This window comes from Pinus tabuliformis, chromosome 5_2 (assembly GCF_031772625.1).
Source record: "Pinus tabuliformis cultivar Carrire ecotype Pingquan chromosome 5_2, CPIR1, whole genome shotgun sequence".
NCBI lineage: Eukaryota > Viridiplantae > Streptophyta > Pinopsida > Pinales > Pinaceae > Pinus > Pinus tabuliformis.
In genome coordinates this window covers 1075161907-1075187961 of record NC_142306.1, presented here as the reverse complement: position 1 = coordinate 1075187961, position 26055 = coordinate 1075161907, and positions in this window count along the sequence as shown.

Below are 26055 nucleotides of genomic sequence, written 5' to 3'. Positions count from 1 at the left end.
CATAGGTACAGAAGCTACATCTTCTTCTACCCAATCACCTTTGAACACTACTTCTACACCTTCCCCTACCCATAGACCAGCAATGGCACAAAATCCTCCAAGGCCATGGACAAATCCAGGGGCTGTTAGGATGGTTGGACCTTTAAATCAATTACCAGCACACCCAGAGAAATGGTTGCCTAAATTAAATCCTAATAATGGCCTATTAGCTGAGGAACATAAAAATAATTTTATGTTGTCCATTAACTTGAATGAATGATCTGAAAATCACTCATGACTAATCTCAGTTAATTAATTAATGAATGAAGGTATTACAGACTCATGTGTTGGTGTGTGTCTATGTTATCTTAGGCAACAGATTGATCAGATTGCAAAATACACAGACACTGGAAAATGGAAAATAGTAAGAGAAACACAGTAAGCAAATACAAGAACACAACAAATTAATAAGGAGTTCACCCAATCCTCCTGGGCTACGTCTCCAGTCCAGCTTTCAGTGGTGGCCTTCTTTTTATTGTGTCTTTAAAGCAGAGTTTTTACAGTGAGGAGCTCAATTTGAGTCTCCTGAAATAGATAATGCTTAGTAGGGTGGTTCTTGGATTCCCCAAGCCACTAGAGTGCACAAACTCTTCCTTACCAAGTCTCGACCTCACTGGTCTTAATGGGATGAGTCCAATCTGGTACTTAGTTCCCAATAGATATCCTCACAGGGATCACTTGAACCTCTCAAGCCTAGTTCTGTCTGCTCGATGCTGCCTTAACTCTGCAGGTCAGCTCAGCTCTTTGTTTTCTACTTCTTGCTTCACTATCTCCTTCTTCCTTTTCATTGTTTTCTCTTTTCGCTTCACTCGTCTTTCGATCTCCATCTGTTCATGGCTTAAAGCCAATCCATCCTCTGAATGTTTGCTTCCTCTTCTGCCTCTTCGGATCACGTGCTACTGTTCACTTGGAGTTCCCTGCGTCTGCATCATCGCCACTGTGTAATGTCTCACAAGGAAGTGGCCACTTGTCCTCTCACGAACTGCGCCAGCTCTTCCTCAAACAGTTCGGTATTTCGGTTACATTGTGAAATGATTCATCCACCAACTCAGCAGTCAAATCAGCTTCAGACTTTTATATGCTGTAGCTTAATTCTCCCTCCAAATTTGGGTTTCCATTGGGCACAATCTTCGCCGTTAGATCTGGAGCCCCCAGATCCTACGATGTTCGCTCTTATCGCCAGTTGACTTGCTCGACCGTTAGCCTGCGATGAGAGGTGGTTTTCTCTCTCATCCGCCGAACACGCGTCATTCACTGTATCGCATCACTGGGTCTCCTGACAATTCCACTTACTGCCCAAAGTGCCTCTGATATTCCACCAGTTTCAGAGCGCGGGACCCGCCTTTCACTTTAGTGTTTTCCCTATAGTTTCTTGGCTTCCTGTGCGACCGAGCACTCAGATCCTTTCCTTCTCGAGGGGTTTTTCCTGCTAATTGCGCATCAAAAACAACCTCCATTTTCCGATTCGTACTTCCTAACTGCTAGTTTGCATCCTGCGCGGTCTCCATAGGCCTTAGTTAGCGCACTTTGACCGAGGTCCTCATTGTTCCTTGCTGGCTACAAACTGCCACCATCTAGAGGTCTTCCTGATGGCTCATTGTTCACAAGTTTCTTGAAGTCTATCATGATTTGATACAGTCATAGAACTCTGATAATCTTTCTTTGATCCAATTCAGATCATGGCCTTCCTACTGAAAAATCTTTTGGACCACCAAAAGTTAGTTTTCAACCATTAACTAAGTGAGGGTACAATTGTCTCACTTGTCCAATCTCTATCCATTTTGCACTGGTTGGCTTTGAACCCTTGAGCCCCACTCTAAGGTACTCAACATCTCCCCTGCACATCGTTCTCACCTTCCTGTCCAGAACTGTGTCTTCCTGCAATTCATTAAGATATTCAGGTAACAAGTCATCAATAGAAGGAAATTGACTATACTCTTTGGGATCCTCAAATAATGAAGGTTCAAATAGTCTCAAGTTGTCTGCATTTACGACCGAGTAGATGTGCATGTAAGCTGGTAAATCAAGGTGAAAAGCATTCTCACCAATTTTCTCAAGTATCTTGAAGGGTCCATACTTGATAGGCTTTAGCTTTTACCTTCGCCTTACATCCTATCCTTGCTAATATATAGCTAGACTTGGTCACCAACTTGGAAACTATGCTCCATCCAATGCTTGTCATGCCTTGCCTTGTATTTGGCTTGGTGCTTTTCTAGTTGTTCCTGTACTGCCTGGTGGATCTCTTGGATTTTTTCGATGAACCTAGTTGCCTTGTCCACATTACTGTGTCCATCAACTGCGATGTCTTTATCAAAGATAAAATCCAAAGGAGACCTTGGTGTGAAACCATAACAGGTCTCGAAAGGAGATCTCTATGTAGAACAATGTTTTTCTCTGTTGTAAGCATGCTGCACATAACACAAATGTTCATCCCAAAGCTTAGGATGTTTGCTGCAATATCCCCTGAGCAATTGGATCACTGTCCTATTGACTACTTCTGTCTGGCCATTAGTTTGTGGATGAAAAGTTGTGCTTTTCTTCAGTTTGGTGTCCATCAGTTCCCACAGACTTGACGAAAACTTCCCCACAAATCGGGTGTCTCGATCAGATACAATGGAAGTGGGTAATCCAAAATGAATCCATACATGTTGAAAGAACAGTTTTGTAGTTTGTTTAGCTGTAATCTGTTTATTACAAGGTATCAAAATACACATTTTGCTGAACCTATCCACAACAACATACAGGTAATCATGACCTTTCCTAGATTTAGGCAGTCCTCCAACAAAATCCATGGAAACACTTTTCCAAGGGTGAGAAGGAACTGGTAATGGAGTGTACACGCCTAGTTTTCTGTTGCTAGGCTTGCTTTTAGCACACATAGTACACCCTCTTACATATCTAGAAGTTGTCTCCTTCATTTTTGGCCAATAAAAAAATCTTTGTAGTTGTGCAACTGTTTTACTTACCCCAAAGTGACCTGATATTAGAGAAGTGTGTGCTTCTCAAATTATCTTTACTCTTTCAGTTTGTGGAATGCATAGCTTCCCACAATGATATAGGAGTCGGTCCTTTACATGATAATCAAATTCTTTTACTCGTTTTCCTTGACTTAAAGTTGCATATACATCTCTGAAATCTATATCTTGAGCATATTTTTCAATGTAGCTCTCATGTAACATAGAATTATGCTTAAGGATAGTAGATGCATTTATAATGGGTCTAGATAACATATCTGCAACTTTATTGTGTATGCCCTTTTTATATCTGATGACTAAATGAAACTGTTGTAGAAAACCCATCCATCTATAGTGTCTTGATTGTTGCAACTTAGTTTGGGAGTGTAGATATTGAAGTGGTTGATGATCAATATGTATTACTGTCTCTTTGCACATTAAGTAATGTTTCCACTTTTTCACACTCTGTACTAATGCATACAGTTATTTATCATATGTACGATAGTTAACTACTACAGAATTAAATGTCTCGGAATTATAATATATGGGTTTATTGTGTTGTGTCAACACTACTCCCATGGCATAGTCACTGGCATCCATTTGGATCTCAAATGGTCTTTGAAGATCAGGCAGTGCTAGTACAAGTGTTGTACTAATCTTTTCTTTCAAGGTGTTGAAGGCTTTCTGCTATTTGCCTCCCCACTGAAACACCTTGTTCAATCTTGTTAAAGCATGTAAGGGAGCTGCAATTAAGGATAAGTTAGAAATGAACTTTCTCCAATATTGTGTTGCGCATAAGAAGCTCCTAACTTCTGTAGCAGATTTGGGTTTAGGCCAGTTTACAATGACTGCCACCTTAGAGGGATCTATCTTCACTTCACCACCCCCTACTATATGTCCCAAATAATTCAAATATGTTTTGCCAAATTCACATTTTGAGAGTTTAACAGGAAGTTTTTCTCTTTTCAAAACATCTAGTGTCTGCTTAACATGCTTTAAGTGTTCTTCCCATGTTTTGCTACATATCAGAACGTCATCGAGATACAAAATAACAAAATCATCAAGAAAAGGTCTGAGTACATCATTCATTAATCTCATGAAAGTAGCAGGAGCATTACTTAAGACAAAAGGCATAACCAGCCACTCATACCATCCCTGCTTTGTTTTGAAAGCAGTCTTCCATGCATCTTCTTCTGCAACTCTGACCTAATGGTATCCACTATGTAAGTCCAACTTGGAAAAATAAACAACTTCCTTCAATTGATCTAAAAGATCATCTATTCAAGGAAGGGGATAACGATTTTTGATTGTTATCTTATTCAGTGCTCGGTAATCAATGCACATTCTCCACGAGCCATCTTTCTTTCTCACCAAAACGATTAGTGACCCACATGGTGATGTGCTAGGTTTGATGAACCCTTTCTCGAGCAACTCCTACACTTGCTTCTTGATTTCTGCGTTCTCTAAAGCTGACAACCTGTACATTCCAATGCTAGGCAATGGAGCATCTTGCTGCAAAATAATATCATGCACTATTTCCTTTTTGGGTGGCAGACCTTTAGGTTCTTGAAACAAGATATCATACTCTGAAACAACCTTTTCTAAATCAGCTTGTTGTTTAGCATTACAACCCTAAAATACATTGGTTTTATCAGGTTTCTTTTCCTTTACAACCATCAGTAAGAATTGTTTGCATGAATTTATCATTCGTTTCATCTGTCCTGAGTTTATGAGAGTATAATTATTCTTGAGCTTTTGAGCTCTTAAAAAGTATTCGATTCCATATTTAACAAGTAGATACTTGTTCTCGGCTCTATAAAAAATATCTTTTCTATCATACAAGTAAGGACTTCCTAAAACAATTCCACATATATCCAAAGGAATTATGTCTAACTCAACCTCATCTACAAATGCTGACCCAAAAGAAAATTTGAGTTTGAATTTTCTAGTCACTTGTAGTTGTGCTTTATCATTCAACCATCCTAATGGGTATGGTTTCTTGTGAGGTGTAGTTACTAATCCCAGCTTCTTTACAATTGCTTCAGAAATTAAATTTACTTGTGAGCCACTATCAAACAAAGTATCAATCTTTTGATGTTTGGAAACAACTCGAATATGGAAAAGCTCATGTCTTTTTCTCTCATTTTCTTCATCAATAGTAGATTATGAAGAATTACTAGTAGATGCTTCAGAATTCTTACCTTTTATACCTGTGGCTGCAATGGTTGTTTCATCTTTTGATTCTGACCCCAAATCTTTCTGAATAGTTGCAGCAGTCTTCTTCTTCTTTCCCTTGTACTTCTTAGGCCTCAGCTTTGGATGCAGAATCCAACAGTGCTCATCATCATGCCCATCCTTTTTACAATGGGTGCATGAAGACTTGCTCTTTTGTGCAGTGTTAGCCTTCCTTGCTTTCCATTTCTGTTTTCTTTTCTCCTTATTCTTGCTTGCAGTGGGTTGGGATGATCCCCCAACTTCTGGACTTCCATTCTTTCCTCTAGCTTCTAGATGAGTAGCTTGAACGGATACCTCATCTATACTAGTGGGATTAAACATGAGGATAGTGTGCCTCATGTAGCTGTGTAGACCACTGATCTACTTCAACAGAGTCTCAGGTGAGTCTAATGAGATTCCTAGAATCAATGCTCTCTTTCTAAATTCTTGAGTGTATCCTTGGATGTCGAATAGTTTGATAGCTCAATATGGCTTGCTGCATGTAGGCCAATGGACAGAACTATTTTTTTATTGCAGAAACAAATCCACTCTAGACAGAGATAGTCTTACCATGTCTCTTCATGCCAGCTGTCATAGGCTTGCCAGCTGAATCTTGCTCTAATCTTACTCTTGTGTGAATCGATACTCTACACTCTGCAATAAACATCAGTTTGTCTAATCAAATTGTCTAACTTTTTTGTATTCAACTCTCTATCATATATAGGTAAATCAAATTTAACATCTAGTTTAATAAAATATGCCTTCTCTTTACATTCAGGGCTATTAGGAGGTGTGAGAAGGCTTTCTTCTTTCCCTTTGCCTTTTGAGTGGTCATGGAGGAAAGACTCATCTTCTCCATGTCTTGTTTGGAGCCTGATGCATCTTCATCCTTCTGTTTTCTAAAATCCTTATACATTTCCTCTACCACAGACTTTATGGCTAGGAAACTATCTATGAATTGAGGGTCCAGCCCCATAGAACCTTCCTCTGACATTGTCTTCCAAGGATAGACTCTCCCAATTTCAGGATTAGTTTTGACCAACTCTCCTTCTCCTCATTTGAGCTTTGATCTAGTTAGCATTCAACAGCTAAATCCAACACAAGCTTGTCTAGCCTTAACAACCTAAAGCTCTGATACCACTTGATCTAAAAATCACTCGTGAGTGATCTCAGTTAATTAATTAACGAATGAAGGTATTATAGACTCATGTGTTGGTGTGTGTCTATGTTATCTTAGGCAACGGATCGATCAGATTACAAAATACACAAACACTGGAAAATGGAAAACAGTAAGAAAAACACAGTAAGCAAATACAAGAACACAACAAATTAATAAGGAGTTCACCCAATCCTCTTGGGCTACGTCTCCGGTCCAGCTTTTAGTGGTGGCCTTCTTTTTATTGTGTCTTTAAAGAAAAGTTTTTACAGTTAGGAGCTCAATTTGAGTATCCTAAAATAGATAATGCTTAGTAGGGTGGTTCGTGGATTCCCCAAGCCATTAGAGTGCACAGACTCTTCCTTACCAAGTCTCAACCTCACTGGTCTTAATGGGATGAGTCCAATCTGGTACTCAGTTCCTAACAGATATCCTCACAGGGATCGCTTGAACCTCTCAAGCCTGGTTTTGTCTGCTCGATGCTGCCTTAACTCTGCAGGTCAGCTCGGCTCTCTGTTTTCTACTTCTTGCTTCACTGTCTCCTTCTTCCTTTTCACTCTTTTTTCTTTTCGCTTCACTCGTCTTTCGTTCTCCATTTTCTCATGGCTTAAAGCCAATCCATCCTCTGACTGTTCGCTTCCTCTTCCACCTCTTCGGATTGCCTACTCTTGTTCACTTGGAGTTCCCCGCCTCTGCGTCATCGCCACTGTGTAACGTCTCATAGGGAAGTGACCACTTGTCCTCTCACGAACTGTGCCAGCTCTTCCTCAAATGATTTGGTATTTCGGTTACATTGTGAAATGATTCATCCGCCAACTCAGCGATCAAATCGGACTTCAGACTTTTATATGCCGCAGCTTAATTCTCACTCCAAATTCGGGTTTCCATTGGGCGCAATCTCCACCGTTAGATCTGAAGCCCCCAGATCCTACAATGTTCACTCTTATCGTGCGGTTGACTTGCTCGACTGTTAGCCTACGATTAAAGGCAGTTTTCTCTCTCATTCGCCGGACACATGTCGTTCGCTATATCACATCGTTGGGTCTCTTGACAATTCCGCTTATCGCCCAAAGTGCCTCTGATATTCCACCGGTTTCAAAGCGCGGGACCCGCCTTTCGCTTTAGTGCTTTCCCTATGGTTTCCTGACTTCCCATGCGACCGAGTGCTCGGGGCCTTTCCTTCTTGAGGGGTTTATCCCTAATCACGCATCAGAAATGGCCTCCGTTTTCCGATTCAGACTTCCTAACTGCTAGTTTGCATTCTACGCGGTCTCCATGGGCCTTGGTCAGCACGCTTTGATCAAGGTCCTTGTCGTTCCTTGCTGGCTACAAACTGCTACCATCCAGAGGTCTTCCTGATGGCTCATTGTTCACAAGTTTCTTGAAGTCTATCATGATTTGATGCAGTCATAGAACTCTGATAATTTTTCTTAGATCCAATTCAGATCAATGAAGTAGAGGAAGAAGACGTAGTTGTAATATTATTCCCATATACTTTACAGGGAGAAGTGGGATCATGGTCCTTTTCATTAGCATCAGGTTCTATTAACAGTTGGGATGCTTTTCAAGAGCAAATTTTAACTAAATTTGGAGATGATAGATCTACGGCTACCCTGATCAATGATCTCTCTAATTTGAAAGCTGAACTGGAGGAACCCATTAAGGACTTCAACTCTCGCTTCAATAAATTATTGAATAAGATACCAACGGTATCTAAGCCTAGCGATGAGGTCCAAAATGAGTGGTATATCTCTGCTCTACCATCAAACACAACTATCTTCATTGATAGAGTTTCCAAACCAACTTTGGCAGAAAATATGAAAGAGGCAATAACTGTGGAAAAACGCATTCCAGCTGTGGAAAAGAAAAAATCATTAGAAGAACGAAAATCTAAGAAAGTAACCTTTAGAGATGAATCTAAGAAGAAACCACCAAAATATCCTTTGGATCTTGAAGGGTTACACAAAGTCCTCAAGACCATGTCTAATGAAATGGTTGATATTAAAAAACAGGGAGCAGAGACTTCCTCTAAAAAACCATTTAGACCATTTAAACGAATTCCTCTACTGATCCTAAACCCCAAAATTCCATATCAAATGCTAACTCAAATGGAGAGGAGGATGAAGATTCAACAAACAAAGAACAAACGAATGATGAGGAAGTAGTAGAGTTACAAGGGATGTGAGATTTTATACTTCCCAATGAAGAAACTCAAGAAGAATTACTTGTCGCTACCCGAAGTAAAAATCTTGTTGAATTGTCACAAACAAATCCAAAATAGAAGGCTTCAATGCCACCCCCTAGGGATAAAGTAGTAGGTAAGAAATCTATACCAAAATCCACTCAAACTACACCTACCCAGTTGGATCCTTCTCCTTCATCTAAAACTTTGATAGTTTCTGATGAAATGGAATATAATATTATTGATGATATGAAGAAAACTAGGGCAAACATCACATTTCATGAGCTTAGTAAATTGAAACATCAACAGAAGTTACTTCTCAAAGAACTTAAAGCAGTACCTACTGTGCCGCTTCCTGCTGCCGTGATCTCACAAGCTGCCCAAGAAATGGGAAGACCCCCTAGTGCTTCTTTAAACAAGATTGATCCAACTAATATAGCTTTAATTGGGGGAAGATCAAAATCCCACACTCTACCATTTCTCCTTACTTTTGAAGTCTTTAACAAAAACTTACACAACTGCTTAGTTGATTCTAGAGCCTCATCTAACATCTTGCCCAGAATGGTTTTTGAAAATTTGAATGTTCAACCTCGTAAATTTGTTGTACGAATAGTTGAGTTAGATCGCTCTCAAGTCAAAGTTGTTGGGGAACTTAACCATGTAACCATAAGACTTTCAGCAAACCCTAAAGTTTTCCCAAGTCATTGACGTACTTGTAGCTAACATTTCTGAGTTCTATGGCTTAATCCTTAGTAGGGACTGGTTAGAAAAACTTCATGGTTATTTTTCAATTGACTGGTCTCACATGTGGCTGCCCTATAATGGAAAACCAAATCAAATAAGGGTTGATTGTGAGAAGCCTGAAAAGTTCATAGTGACAGAATTAGAAGGAGAAAATGAACCAATTGCGTATAGCAACAATATCATCGGAAATTATTCTGTAGAATCATTTCTAGGGAATTTCAATGCTCATACTTCACCTTTCTTAGAAAACTCTGTTGTCTCTCAAGTTGAAATTTTTTCTCAAACAGACACTTCTCAATACGTAAATTTTGTAGATAAACCTACAGTTAGATCTTTATTTTGGAAATTATTTTTCGATGGATTTAAATCCAATGATGGAGCAGGAGCAGGTTGCATCTTAGTCATCCCAGAGGGTGGAAAAACTATGTTAGCATGCAGACTTGAATTCGATTGCACAAACAACACCGTTGAATATGAAGCACTAGTTCAAGGTTTGTATAAGGAAATTGGCCTTAATGTTAAATACCTCCAAGTATTTGGAGATTCAGAGATTGTCATAAAACAGGTGAGAAATACTATACACTATTTGTCAGGACATTTGAAACATTATCAGTCATTAGTCCAAGACCTGACTCTCCACTTTACAACATTTAATATTTCCCCTATTCCAAGACTCCATAATGATAGTGCCGATCTTCTAGCTGATATCGCTTCCAAGCTTATCCCACCAGAAGATTACAGCCCAGATCTATTTTCCATTGAATTGATTTTTAGGCCTTCTATTCTTGACAATATCACCAACTGGAGAGTCTTTAATAATGATCCAAATATCATAAGCTTCCTGACCTCAGAAGGTTCTTACGATGACCAGATAGTTGATGAGGACCAGTATGATAACCAACTTAAACAAGAAACAATCATTAATGCTATACCAAAATCTGTAGTTAAGTTGGAAGATTTATATGACCTTAAAGACAAATTTAAACGATCCACAAATTCAAAACTTCAGATTTCAACTCTGAGGTTTGAATTGATCAATCTTGGGACCGATTTAAAAATTCAAAATATTAACTTAGGTCTCGGTCTTACATCAAATGAAAAAGTAACTTTTATAGGCTTGTTGAAAAGATATAAGAATGTCTTTGCATGGACCTATGAAGATATCAAGACATATGACACCTCTATTATTCAACATACTATTCCCATTATATCTGACGAAATACATATTCAATAGAAATTGAGGAAGATGCATCCTAATTTAGAAATTCAAATTAAATCTAAGTTGAATAAACTGTTGAAAGCCAAAATTATTTTTCCTGTCAGACACTCATGGTGGGTTTCCAATCTTGTCCTAGTAAAAAAAAGAACGAAGATATTCAAATATGTATAGATTCCCGCAACCTCAGAAAGCTTGCCAAAAGGACAATTTCGCATTACCCCCTATGGAAAATATTTTGCAATCAGTAGCAGGCTCAGAATTAATGTCTTTCTTGGATGGATTCTTAGGTTATAATCAATTCTTAGTACACCTAGATGACCAGCTGAAAACTACATTCAGGACAAAGTGGGGCACTTATGCTTATCAGAAGATTCCATTTGGACTGATAAATGCCAGTGCCACTTTCCATAGAGCTATGGATATATCCTTCAAGGGTTTAGTAAACAAATCAGTAGTGATCTACTTGGATGATATAATAGTATACTCCAAAAAATGTAGTAATCATCTAAGAGATTTAAAACAAATATTTGAATGTTGCCAAAGGTATGGAATTTCTTTGAACCCCAAGAAGTCTTTTTTCGCATTAAGTGAAGGAAAGCTCCTTGGATTCATTTTTGTCCAAAGCAAGAATTCATATTGACCTTGACAGAATTAGAGAAATTTCTGAAATACCTTTACCCCATAACAAAAAATCAATGTAATCTTTCTTGGGTCAAATAAATTTTGTTAAAATATTTGTCCTTGACTTCTCGAGAATTGTTTTACCTCTTTAATCTATGATAAAGAAAAAATATTTGTTTAAATGGGGACATTCAGAACATGAAGCCTTTATCTTGATAAAACAAGCAATTATAAACGCCCCATCTTTAGCAACCCCGAATTTTTCCAATCATTTCATTCTATATACTTTCGCTTCCGAGAAATCATATGCGACCATATTGACACAAGTGAATCAAGATAAAGTTGAAGCCCCAATCTCTTTCTTTAGCTCCAATTTGCAAGGAGTTGAATTAAATTACTCAGATGTTGAGAAACAAGCTTTTGTTTTTTTCAAATATATAAAACACTTTAGACCTTTTCTCCTCAAAACCCACACTAAAGTCATAGTACCATTCTCAACAGTGAGAAATATTTTAATACAAAGGGACGTAGGAGAAAAGAGAGAAAATTGGGTGACAGCCCTACAAGAATATGACATAGAAATTAAACTAGCTAAAATTGTTAAAGGTCAAGGTTTTTGCAGAATGTTGGCAGGAGCATCAAATCTATCAGAATTGCAGCATTCAGGTGACGATGTACAAATCTATGAGGTAAGCCTCAACGACACAGAATCAAGGTATGCTGATATCATATTTTACTTGAAAAATGGATATGCACCAACCCAATTAAATTATACAAAGAAAAGAGCCTTGAGATTAAAAGCTAGGCAATATCAAATTATCGAGGACGTGTTGTTTAGAACAAACTATGATTCTGTTTTACTTAGATGTCTTGAAAAATCTGAGGTAGAGAAGGTGTTGCAGGAACTTCACGATGGACCAGCTGGTGGTCACTTTGGAGGTGATACTACAACACATAAAATCCTACATGCCGGCTATTACTGGCCAACGCTGTTCAAAGATGCACACAGTTATGTAAGGAGATGTAAGATTTGTCAAACAACTGCTGGAAGACAGAAAAAACCCGCGCTACCATTACAGCCAGTCAACATTGACCAACCATTTGAACAATGGGGATTGGATGTAATAGGTGAGATCGTTCCTCATTCTTCTAAACAACATAGATACATCCTTACAGCCATTGATTATTTCACCAAATGGGTAGAAGATATTCCACTCAAGGTAGCCAATTTAGAAAATATTATTGAATTTATAGATCAATTTATCACTACCATGTTTGGCTTACCATCTGCTTTGATGTTTGATAATGCATCTTATTTTTTAGGCAATGCTATGACAGAATTTTCTCTTAAAAGAGGTTTTAAGCTTAAGTATTCGACTAATTACTATCCGCAAGGAAATGGATTAGCCAAATCCACAAATAAAAATCTCATCGGGATTATTAAACGAACTGTTGACCAAGGGAAAAATAATTGGCATAAGTCTTTAGTGTTTGCTCTGTGGACAGATCAAATAACTCATAAAGCCTCCATTAGCACTTCTCCTTTTAATTTGTTCTATGGGAAAGAAGCAGTCTTACCAACAAACGTAGCTATTCCCTCCTTAGCCTTAGTTCAATTCATTGAAGAAACTCCTTCCTCATCTATGTAGGTTAGACAATTACAAATTCTTAAGCTTAAAGAGGAAAGGGAAAAAGCCAGAACCATGCATGCACATCATTAGCGGTTAGTCAAAGCCTCATTTGATTCAAATTTTGTAACTTCAAAGTCTTTTCAACTCAGAGACCTAGTACTAAAATGGGACAAAGCCCATGAAGAGAAAGGTAAGCATACCAAGTTCCAACAAATGTGGCTTGGCCCATTTCAGATTGTGGAACAATTAGGCCCATCAACTTTTCTGCTACAAGATTTATCAGGTAAGAGAGAATCTCTACCTGTTAATGGACAAGTTCTAAAGAAATACTTTCCATAGAAGATGATCTCTTCTGTTCACTGTATATTATTTCCTTTAGTTAAAATTTTCTTTTAGAAAGAATAATACCAATTGAAAAGCATTTACTTTTGGTTTTACAAAGAATAGTCTCTTTTTAATTTTGACTTTTCGCTTGTATAAGTAAAGATTGTTATGAAAGTAATCTTCACATATGAAATATACAATTAAGTTCTATTTCTCTTAAACTCCCTGTTTTCTACCTCAATTATCGATTTTTTTATGAAACTTAGCTTTAAGAAAGAAACTTCTCCTTTACATCAGTCCAGAAAAGTATCTATAACAAAGCAAAGTCCCTCTCCAGAAAGGCATCTTTAAAACTCTACAATTGTCATCCAGAAATTCTTAAAGAACCAATGATTCTCCCCACTTAATCAACTTTCATTTTTAGAGTGTAATTCTAAAATATACTTAAACTTAAAGGATAAGAGGTCTCATCAAGAGCCAGCTTACCATGATCATAAGATTATAACTAACTGACATTACCAACACTGCATATCAAAATAGGGTAATGGCTTAAGATTATATTAATCAAAAGACAAGGGGTCTCATCACGAGTCATCTTGTTCAATTAAGTTACAAATCAAGTGAATGAAATTGTCAATATTGGTCACCAAACCAAGACATTGCCCTTTAAGAAATAAAAGATGAAGATTTGAAGCAATAATGAATTACTTCAAAAAAGAAAGAAAGGAATAAGTACACTTACAAGCTTATCTTTAAAATTGCATTATGATTTAAGTGAGATACTGGATCATTGCTAGTTAAAACGTAACCCTGTCGAGGCTATGAACGCCTGATGGAAAAAGAGGCTCTACCTACGACAACTGAGTATACCAAAAATTGATATGAGGAGAGACTTCTTGCTTTTATCTTGAAAAAACCAAGTAAAGACTAATGTAGACAAAGTAACTTTTTATGAGAAAAGAATAATCAAAAGAATGGTAGTTAAGTAGATGTTGTTTTATTAATAAAGAGTAGTATTTCTTACCTTATATTCCATGTAACTATTTTATTTTCAAAACTATCTTTAGTTTGGAAGTTTTAGAAATTTCAAAAAGCTCTCAGAGATAACTAGTTCTTCCAAGTGAATCGCCAATTGTTGTGGTATTCAACAACCCCCCATTCATGAATGATAGTAGTTAATATTACGTTAATAAATGGGGACCCTTCAAAAAATCTATCCAAAAAACAAAACCTAGCATTTAGGCATTTCTTTTATTTTTGCAATAAAGAAAAGATAACAATCAAAACCCCTTTTTAGAAAAACTACTAGAAACTAGCATTCGCACATATAGCATGATTTAAACCCACCAAAAGACCTTTCTAAACCCTCCAAAATCAAGAAAATTGATTAAGTAAGGACTCCATGCTCGAAACTATCATAAAATCTGACATAAACTAAGTCCTTAAGCTTTTTAGGCTTAAAATCTTGCATCGCATATCACCATTCATAAAGGACCCGCTTTAAAAAGGTCATTGTGAAACATGCGAGATGCGAAACTACGATGGCATTGTAATTCTTATCGCATCACATTTCAGTCATTTTAACGAAAACCAAGTACTTACCACCAAATGATATTAAGAAATGCGATTAAGACCTGGACCCACTCCTTAAATATCATAAGCAAATGTTTTGGGTCCGCCACTCAGTAAAAAGGATCTTTTACATAGGATATACATGAAAATTAGCTACGTTTTGGAACAACTAATGAGCGGCTCACATCTCGCATCTCGCAGGAACACAATCGAAGGTAAGAAAGGTGGAAAGGCATATTGCGATATTGCTTCGCAAATCGCACAATTGCTATCATCGCAGTTCAAAAGCTCATCACCCTAGAAGCTTTCTTCCCGTTTTATGATGCAAACATTTATGAGCATTAAAGCTAAGGGATAACGGATCATTAGTGGACATTTAATAAGAGATAATTGTGTTTATGTGTGAAAAGCCATTTAGCATGATATGATATCTTCTTACTTGCGTTCAAATAAAAATCCTTTTATCACCTTTACAAGCAATCTACATTATTTCGTTTTACATTCATCTTTGTGTATCTGATAGCTGTTGTTCTTCACTTTCAGGAAAAGTCCACAGAGCAAAGCATTGAGAACAATGGTGAAGAAAGGCAAGGTAGTCACCTCTGAGAAGTCAAAAATGACTCCTCTGTTTACAAATACTACATACAACAGAGAGGGATGAACCTCTACATGGGAGACTATGTATAATATAATGGAGGAGGAGCAACCGAGGATTATGGAAACAAAAATTACAGTTGACGTACGTGATTCCTCAAACGCTTCCATGCTAGAGATGGCATGCTCATTTTTGCATGAACTGCCTATTGTAGATGAGTTCTGGCTCTGGAAGGTGGTACATAAGCCGTAGGTTGTCTAGGGTAAAAGATCCCATAACCCATTGGCTTCTTGTCTTGAATTATCTGTCTGAGATGTCGGCTTCATCAATTACCCATTTAACCATGTCGGTATAATGGATTATCTGCGACTGTGCGGCTATGTGGTTCATTGAGAAGTTTTCCAAAGAGAACGATGACCCAGCAGACTGCACCTGGACCTGGTCGAATAATGGGGAAAAAATCAAGAAAGACAAAAACGGTATGTACACTAATTCATCTATTTCTTCCCCTCATAGTTTTTCAACAATTATGTTATGTAGACTATTTGGCAGACCCGATAGTACTAAGTTCTCCTCATAATAGTTGTCATTAATAGATGCAGTTGTTAAACACAACTGTAATGAATTTGGCACAAATTTTGTCCAAAAATCTAGCAAAAACAATTATCAATTATAGAAGGAAAAGAAGTGTTGCTTCGAGGGCTTACCCTCCACTATTTATGAGTGCCTATGTCATGGACACAATTTGTTTCAATTTGAAATTACCTATCATGGGATGGAAATGGGTTGTTTGAAATACACTTCCCATTCACATATACCACAAGGACATGTGGGAATCCAATTTTCAACCACATTTTTTCAAGATTTGTCATGGAGTTATGCTCTCTATTCACAAGCAACTTTATAATCGAGATGCCCCCAGGTTTTCCCAAGCAACTGAAGTAGACATCCTCCTAGTGGCCATATGGTTTGGGAAGGAAACATTTACATATATCAGGGTTTTTGGCAGGATCACCTCCCCCCATGTCCTCCCATACTATGTTCTAGATAAATTGATGGCTAGAGAGATAGCCTATCAAATAGCTAGTGAGGGAGGAATGAGCAAGACATTGAAGGATTCAAAGAAATCCATCTGGCCTACATTCCCTGTATAGTGTGGAGCATTTGCATTACATGACCTAGGGAATGCATTCAAAGAAGAAGAGAACATGCTATCTCTGTGATTACCTAAATTCCCTGGAAGGCAATATGACCCGTTCGGCATTGTCAAAAATTTCACCACTTTGGTGAAAATAAAAGTATTCAGCAATGAGGCAAATGCCTTTGATGATATCTTTTAGTAGAAAAACACCTTTATAGAAGTGAAGCATATGGCACAACTACTTTTTGATCATGAAGATTTGGAAAATTTTTACAGTTTCAGAGAAAGGAAGTTAGCAAAGGTGCCATTGGACCAATTATTGATTAAACTAATAAGGGAGCCTACTCCTAGTGTGACTAATGAAGATTACTCCAAAAAAAATTCCAAGACCAATTCTGGTGCAGAATCTCAAGAGAAATATACCAGGGAATCACAACAGTCATCGTAAAATGGAAAAATCGGAAGCACGGAGTCAGTAAAGGATACAACCCAATCTACACATAAGATAGCTGAAGAAACTTTAGCTAGAAAGCAAGCTGAAATCACTACTACCTCCACCCAGCCAATCAAACCCCTAGTAATTGATTTAAAGGAAGAGGGATAATTTTAATAAAAGTCTCAACACAGAGGAACAGGCGCCAGAGTTGCAAACTCCACAACAGAAAACAACTCTAGAAATTACAGTGGAAGAGACTGCAAATACACAAGAGATAGAGCACATCCCTGTTACCCCCACTTCTGAAATAATTTTGAGAATTGAAGAAATTCCCCCTCTAGATGTGTTCTATAGCCCACATCATAAGGCCGCATTGAAAAGACAAAGAAAGAAAAGGAAATTGGACTCTACAGCTGCTACTACCCCTGAAAATGAACCAATGGATGTTCTATGGAAAGACTCACCCATTGACCCATCCGCCAACCTTACTAGACTCTCGCAGTTTGCAAGTGCTTACGCTACAGCGACCATGGACAAAGAAATAGAAATACAAATGTTTCTTAGAGAAAAGGAAGATAAAATAACGTCGCTTGAGCAACAATTACAGCAAGTAAAATCCGACCAGCAGGCAGAGATACAATTGGCCAAGCTTCAACATGTATTTGAACAGATGCAAATAGAACATCAAACTAGCTTTGTCTAGAAGGAAGCACAGATGCAGGAAATAACTGATCTACACAAAGACGATCCAAAAATTGATTAGTTTGTTACTAAAACAGTTGGTCTTAACTCCTAGTTGACGCACCAGAAAGAATTATTCTACTAGAAAATTTCATAGTTGAAATATTATTGTGAAACAAGTGATAAACTGACAATTCAAGTCATGGAAATGAGACTTGAATACAATGAGATCTTTAAAAAGGTCTATGATTTTACCACCTAGAAAAATATAGAAGATGGGAGAAAGGCCGACCTGCCCAAGCTAGAAGAATTGCATAAGGAAATATTATTTGTGAGCTAGGATTCTCGTCTTAAAGAAGCAAAAAATGCAACAACAAATGCAGCAGTAGCAACAAATAGTGTCATAGAAAACTCAGTGAGAATTTACATAGTGCCAACCTTGTGGCAGATTCCATTTCGGGTGTCCTTCCTAATGCGAAATAGCTTGAACAGCAATGGAAACAAGTAGCAATAGAAAAAGTAGAAGTAATAAGGAAAATGACCAGGTTAAACTGGGAGGCATATTGGAAACATTTGGTAAAGCCGCACAGCCAATGGATGACCTTGCGATGCCTAACCACTTCTACGAAGAAAATGGCGCCAGCACTAACCGATGTTGTATTCGCTGGACAGTTGAAAGCTAAAGTCGACCAACTAACACAGCTCAAGCCCATGATGGATATTTGTGATCTGAAGGATCAAATGCAGGATAGTTGGTCACCTTGTTTATTTCCATTTTGATTTTATTTTTGCACAAATTGAGGCAGGTGGTTTAAACCTCCTCAAATATTTTTGTAATAATCTATTTTTAGTTTTATAGTTTTAGTATTTAAACCCCTCTCATGCATTTAGAGAGGGGTCCAGAATTTTATCAGAAATAGTCTTCAAAACATGCACTTTTGTCCCTTTGAGGAAGTTCTGGTGAAATTAATGGAACAAGATTTATTTTCTATCTGATTTAGCATCTTCTACTGAAATTGTACTTTTGTACTCTTAGATGGTGTTGAATGGACTGAAGATATATCAATATTGTTGAAGCACATGAGTAGGACGTATTATAAATTATACTTTTATCTTGTAATCCTTTTTACTTATGTATTAAGTAATGATTTCTTCTCGAATTTTTTATGTATGAAACTTTGGATCTTGATTACCATTATTGCACTTTTGTATGATGATAATCTATATTTTATGCTAAATATATGAATAATTCCTTATGCGAGATATCTTTCACAATCATTTCGGCTAACTTTTCATACAAACTGATTATTGTTAAAACGGATTCACCTCTTATCGCAATTGAATGATCTTTATTACCAATTTCTTTTAGATATTATTGTAGATCACATACATCAATTTAAATCTTGGGTATATTTATAATTAGATAGTGCTTAAATTATGATAAAATACATGTGATTGTTAGTTAAGATTAGATTACTTTTAGCTTAGACATTACTTTAAAACCTCACATATCACCCCATTAGCACAAGCATTAAATAGATTAGGAAACTAGTCTCATTATGTCCAGTCGATGCCACTACTCCAAACGGAAGAGCTGCCAACGAAGGTTTGGACCGGGTGGTTCTCCTCCATGTTGAAGCAACGATTTTAGGGGCTTCAACAGGCTCATAGGTTACTATTGTGAACAAATCCTCTATTTTTTCTCTCTTCCTATCCTCTTAGTTACTCTGGTCATTTATGGAACAAAATGCACTAGAATAGGATGGAACCCATTTTCCTCCTAGTGGCCTTGTTATAATATATCTCAATAGCCTACTAGTGGTCAAGTTTGATTCCTTCAACTCTTAACTAGATTTACAATATTGAATTTTTTAGATTATTCTTCATCATGATCATGTGGCTATCCCATTTTCTGTAGATAATGGGGGTTGGCATGGAATCCTATCAAATTATGGTGGCCAAAACAGGAAGGTCAACATCCAATTGGCATAAATTTTGCATACATAATTCGATTGAGGCGATTCTTACATAATTGAAAAGGTCTCTATGTGTATAAAATTTAAAAAATGTGCATGCTTAAGTGATAAAGTTTAACCCCCCAAAAAAAGCCATTTGATGCCTCAAACTACTCCTAGAGGTTTTCAACACCAATCAACCCAAATTTTCCTAACTAAGTCTCGCTAGTAAAAATCATCTTATGAGTTGATTCCTCTACTTTTTCCACTTTAAAAGCATCGAGATGGATGAAAAATAATATAATGATCCAATCCAAATCAACTAGACCCTTATTTCACCAAGGCCTAGGGGTGACGAATAAGGTTGTAACACACTCCTACCCTCATGAGGATGTGCATGTATGTGCTTTTGCATGTGCATGCACACTCTCACCCCTTGTTTCCCACAAATGTAATCATTCACTCCACACCCTCACACTCATGAGGATGTGCATATGTGCACTTATCATAAATGTACACATGCACACACATGTGCACCCTTCAAATAAATCATGGAATAATAATATGTAAAGCATCAAGTGATCTAAGCATAACCACAATATCCAATAAAATACCTCACATGCACTAAAAGGTATCATCCATTTGGTCAGACTTGTCTAACCATCATAACCCTTATGTCATAACACTGAGGTATGAAATGCCTATTAAAAGGTCCAATTTAAGGGCTAGCTACCAACACCTCTTTTCATTATTGATGGGAAAGGTTGAAGGAAAACACTTCCATGACTCAGTAGTAAAGAGCATATAAATCATTATCCATGCCGAAGCTTCAAAGCCCATAGACACTCAATGGGTCTCTCACATACCCACTAAATTGTGCATATAGACTAGCGATGCCAACTATCATAAACACCCCTTTATTTCTACAGTGGGAAAACCTATCATAACTTAGTTTTCAAACTAGTAGTGGTAATAGCCATCACTATCCACTACTGCGAATGTAGGTTGACTCACTATTTTATTCAAGGAAAACCACACTACCTGGAATTACTCGTTGGTGGTCCATAAGGGGGCAAGATTTCGCTCCTACTAAATTTCTCTGGATCTTGAATCGTTAACATGTTTCCTTACATCCAAGTAAGATGAGCTCTTGGCCAAATAGAAGTAATTTTAGGGAATATTACAAACCCCCTATAAACACCTTTATAAAATAATAGCATGTAATATACCATAAATATAAATGATAACATAATCTAGCCCATTTTTAATAATGGAATAAACATTTGTATGATTTAAATAAAACCTTATATAACAACATGAAATGTTTTCTTCCATTCACATAACAAATATATTTTCCTTAGCCTCAAGGGTTAGCTCAATCGATCGAGTCCTCGTCATTAAAACACCTTTGCTACTAAGAGGTCATAGGTTCAATTCTCTAGACACCCTTCGTGTCAGACTCCATGGTTGAGTTGAAAAGAAGTGATCCCTTCGGGTGGATCTACTTAGTACAAATATTTTGTGGATGTAGTGATCATCGATCTCTAGGGTCCATGAACCACAGAGAAAAAAGAAACTAGTGATGAACTAGCATGCATTTATGGATCGCGACTAATGATGATTATCTCCACTGTTGGTTTGACAATTGAGTTATGATAGGTTTTCCCACTGTGTAGAATATCTGTATATATATATATGACAATGCATATCAACTTGACTTGCTTTGAATTAGATAATAAAGTAGTTTGGAGATTTTGCAGTACACTGGTTCATTATTTGTACTTTAAAATGGTTGCAATGAGAAGACATATTGTATTTTTCCAATTTAAATGATTTTACGAAGAAACAAATTACATTTTATATTTTGAAAAGATTGTTCGTTAAACATTATGAAAAACATAATTATATTAAAAATAAAAATAGGTTTTTATTAATTATAGTTAAAAAATAAAATATAAATTTATGTTTTTTTTTGTAAGCTTGGTAGGACTACCTCTTCATCATGTCCAACTTCTCATTTTGATTGGGAGATAACACAAGATTTGAACCTGGAGATAGCACAAGATTTGAACTCGAGACTTCCGGTTTAGTGACACTTTATTTCCATGGCCATTGCTAATTGAGCTACCTCGAACGAACTAAATTTATGTTTTAATAAGGATTAAAAAAACTATATAAATTAACATTATATTAATTATTATTTTTGATAATTATAATAGGTATAAAATTATTCACATGTTAAGTATATATAATATTATTTATTTTCAATGATTTAAAAAAAAAGGGTTTTTAAATTTGAAAATAATAAAGCTAATAATACATCATATAAATGATAATGATAATTAATCCTCCATGGCGGGTGAAGGATCCCGACGCTTGTCACAGTAATGGATATGCTGTCAAGCATGAACGACCACCTAGCTCAGCCTTCACTTTAAACAGAGTCTGGCCATCCTGGTTTAAATGCTTAGATGTTGTGAGCCTTTATGGCTTCCCCCTCATGTTTTAGCATCGACTGCATAATTGGAATGGGTTCTTATGGAATTGCCAATCCATAGCTCGCAATTTATAAAGGCTCATATGCAGGGTTAAACTTACTGATGCTCTTCCAGTGGCATGTTCCCCTCAACTGGCCTCTTGAAACTTCCCATCATGTGAGGAATATCGCATTAATTGTGGGAATAATGCAATGGAGGAAATCTCAAACTATGGAAAGTGGGCTTGCGTCTTCAGGTCGAAACAAATTTGCAGCTTACAAGACGAAGCCCATGGCCCGTTGCTGCTTGTGGTTTTTCATTGTTCATGGAGCATCGTTGTCAGGGGTTTGACTGACGTTGTTGGTGGTTCGTTGAAGATTCTTGTTATCGGTTGGCACTGCTTCCTTTGGTGGCTCATTATATATAGCCCAAAGCACGCATTGTCTAGGTCACTATGTTGTGATAGTTCATATTTTAGCTATATTAATAGTGTCTCTTTGTATATATGGGAATGGGAGTTTTCTTTTTAAGTATGTGAGGCTCTCTAGATCAAAGCAAGCACTGGTATTTTCAATAGTTCGATGCTTGGGCAATGTTTTCTTTTTAACAGTTGAATTGATTCAGTGTAATTTTTATAATTTTAAGTTGGTTAATCTATGTTATTGGATTGGTTTCTGGACACAATGAACGGTCACTTGTATTGCCTATCTTAAATAATGAAAAGGAAAACTTCAAACAAACAAAAAATATAATGATAATTAAAGTTCATTATGATCATAATTGGTTTATTAGATTACAAAAATTACTTAGTTTTTTTTAAATCTTATTTAAACACAAAAAAATATTAAGAAAAACATTCTAAGATCACTATATATTTTATGACTTGGGAGGTTAGGAAAATTACTACTATAATATATATTTTGAAATCAGATTCTAATTTGGATGTAGGTAGGGCATTTTAGAAGAGAGTGAATTTTGTGTTCATTATTTTTCGTGTCACATAGATGACAGATTCATGTCCTCCATGGTGTTTTTAGAATTGTCCAATGCCCAATTTTGGTTTGTATTTTATCAATGTTGATTTTCTTCTTTGTGCTAATGAGTATTAAAATATATTATTGATCTTTTAGATATTAGGGTTGATCAACTCCTTATAATATCTTAACTTCCTTTTATTTTCTAACACTTTATTGTACCACAAATTCTCTTTAAATTTAGTTCTAATAATATTTTTAATATTGTAGTTATCCTACAATATGACATATTTTTGTATTCCCCAATGATTGGACCAAGACCTAGTGTCTTGATGCCATGATCGCTTGAGTAGTTGATGGTTATTGCTAGAGTTGGAAGCAATTTTGGGGAGCCTCTTGTTATCCATTTTGTTTATCTTGTTCTTGTACATTAAGTACCTAACCATGGTTGTGTACTCAATGTGGGAGATGCTTAATTTTACGACAAGGATAGGATAAGGTGTATTCCTTTTAATGTTAAGATTATAAATTATAAAATTCTTTTGGATTCACTTTATTCTATTCTATCGAAAAAATGTACCCCAAATTTTATATACTAGAGTATAGATAGGAATTTTTTCCTATCCCACAATCAAAAGTATTTTAATTTACACTTATTTTCATGCGCATAATAAGCTTTCCAACCTTTATTTATCCTTTTTTCAACATTGTAGTTCCACTTGAGCTTACAATGAATATTGATTCCAAAATATTTGTATGAAAACAATTCAATCAAACTATTATTTTCATATATGAAAGTGTCTTAAGTAATCTAATGGGATTTAATTTTCATAACCTTTATTTTTTCTATGTTCACAATCATATCCATTCTGAAGTAAAAGTATGTAAGGATTCTTAGGTTCTTATTAAGGTGTAGGGAGTCTATGCAATAAAAACAATATCATAAACATAGATAAGAAGGATGATGACTATACTAGCAAGAGATCCATACGAGTACAACTTGCTTCTTCCAACCAATATTCTAACTCATCAATGCAAATGCCAAAGAGAGTATGGGATAGGGACAACCTTGCTTGACTCCTATATTAAAATTAATGTGTACATAACCAATCGGGTAAAGTTGTGCCTTTATGAGGGTTTTAAAATCCTCCCACTTAGCCACTAGAAAATACCCTTCCAAACTCAAAGTATTTGTGTTGCTTTCCCACTAGGTTAGGGAATGACCCTCTGATTTCAACTATGCAAATGAAATATGTTGTTCTTCCTCTATATGATGAACATTAAAATAAACTTCTAATTGTTGTAACCAATGACTTAGCTTCAAAGCATTGATATCACCTTAATATGGCTTGATATCGACCTTTCCTTCCATTTTGAACAAGGACTATGAATGGTTCACGACACTAGAACAAGGTTGATTTTCTATGGGTTCTTTCTTTGGCTCATTCTCTATTTCTTCCTAATCTCCTCATCTCCCCTTTGATAATACCTCTACATTAGAACCCTCATATTCTCTTAATAACACAATATTTTTGGTCAAGGATGCCATGAGGAGACTCACGTTTCAATTTATATCTACAACTTGTGCTTCCAGCCATGAAAACCTCAACCTTTGCAGGATCAAGAGGGTTATTCACAGATTTGTCATCCATCACTGGGGTTTTATGACTTTTGGCATATTTGATCTAAATCCCCTGCAAATATCCACAATATACCCAAATAAGACTACTCTGATACGAATATGATATGTAAACTTCTGTGGATATTCGATTGGATAGTTTGTCACAACATATATAATAAAATTATACTTACAAATATGAATCTACACTATGAGGGTTTATTTCTCTTTAGATTTATGGATCTGTAAATTTTTGTTTATTATATATGCATGCAAATTATAATTATGTAGAAAATAGAGAACAAAAAAAATAAAAACTCACAAACCACATTTGGCACAAGATATATCCTTAGAAAACCTTTTTGGGAGAAAACCCAGTTGGAAGGTGTGGTTACTCTACTCTCTTTCTTTGAATTGAAAAGCGTTGCATGTACAAAGAAGTAAGTCTTTTGTCCCATGGGCTACTATAGTGCACAAATCATCTCTATGTTGTCTCTTTCTATCCCTCCTGGATACTATGCTTGTCTATGGAAGAAACTGCCCTAAAAAGTAATCAACCCTATTTTCCTCCTAGTGGCCCAATTTTATCACAGCCCGATAGCCCACTAGTGGTTAATTTTGACTCCTTCAACTCATAACTAGAGTTAAAATATGGAATATTATAGAATATTCTTCATCACAATCACATGGCTAGTTGATTCTGCATGAATAATGGGTCTAATATGGCATCCTCTTGAACTATGGTGGCCAAAACAGGAAGGTCAACTTCTGAGTGGCGTAACTTTTGCATACAAATGTTAATTGAAATGATTATTGTCCAATTGGAAAGGTATATATGTGTATAATAGGAAAAAAATGATTCGCACTAAAGAGACAAATTTTTACCCCCAAAAAATGTAATTTGATGCCTAAAAAATTCTCCTAGAAGGTTTCAGACCTTAATTTGCCAAACTGGGCCCCGCTAATAAAAATGGTCCTCTGAGTTGATTCCTCCACTTTTTCCACTCTAAAAGCATCAATATGGATGAAAAACAATATAATATATCATCTAGATCAATAAATTGACTTATTTCCCTATTTCCATACGTAAAAACTCAAATTTTCACATGTTCATGTGTCTTGGTTAGCTTGTGTTTCTATATCAAGTCTACTATCATGCTGATAGCCATATAAACCTATGAGTTTCCTCTGTGTTGAGATGATAGGAAGGGGATCACAATTCCAAGAGAATGATTTTTGTAATTTGAGAGATAAAATATTTTATTCTAAAACACCATAAGTACTTCTATTATTTACAAGAATATATAATATTTTGTAGGGTAAAGTAAGAAGGAATTTCTTCCTTTTTGATAGAAAATGTCGGTTATCTACTACTAGCCTCTTAATAGAAACTTCACTTGAAAATATTTTGGGGGTGACATAAGATGGTATACATAATGGTTTCCCTTCATACCAATATATTCATGTATGATTGTATGGTCCTTATACAATAAGTAGTCACCAATACTCGTTTCCTTTCTCA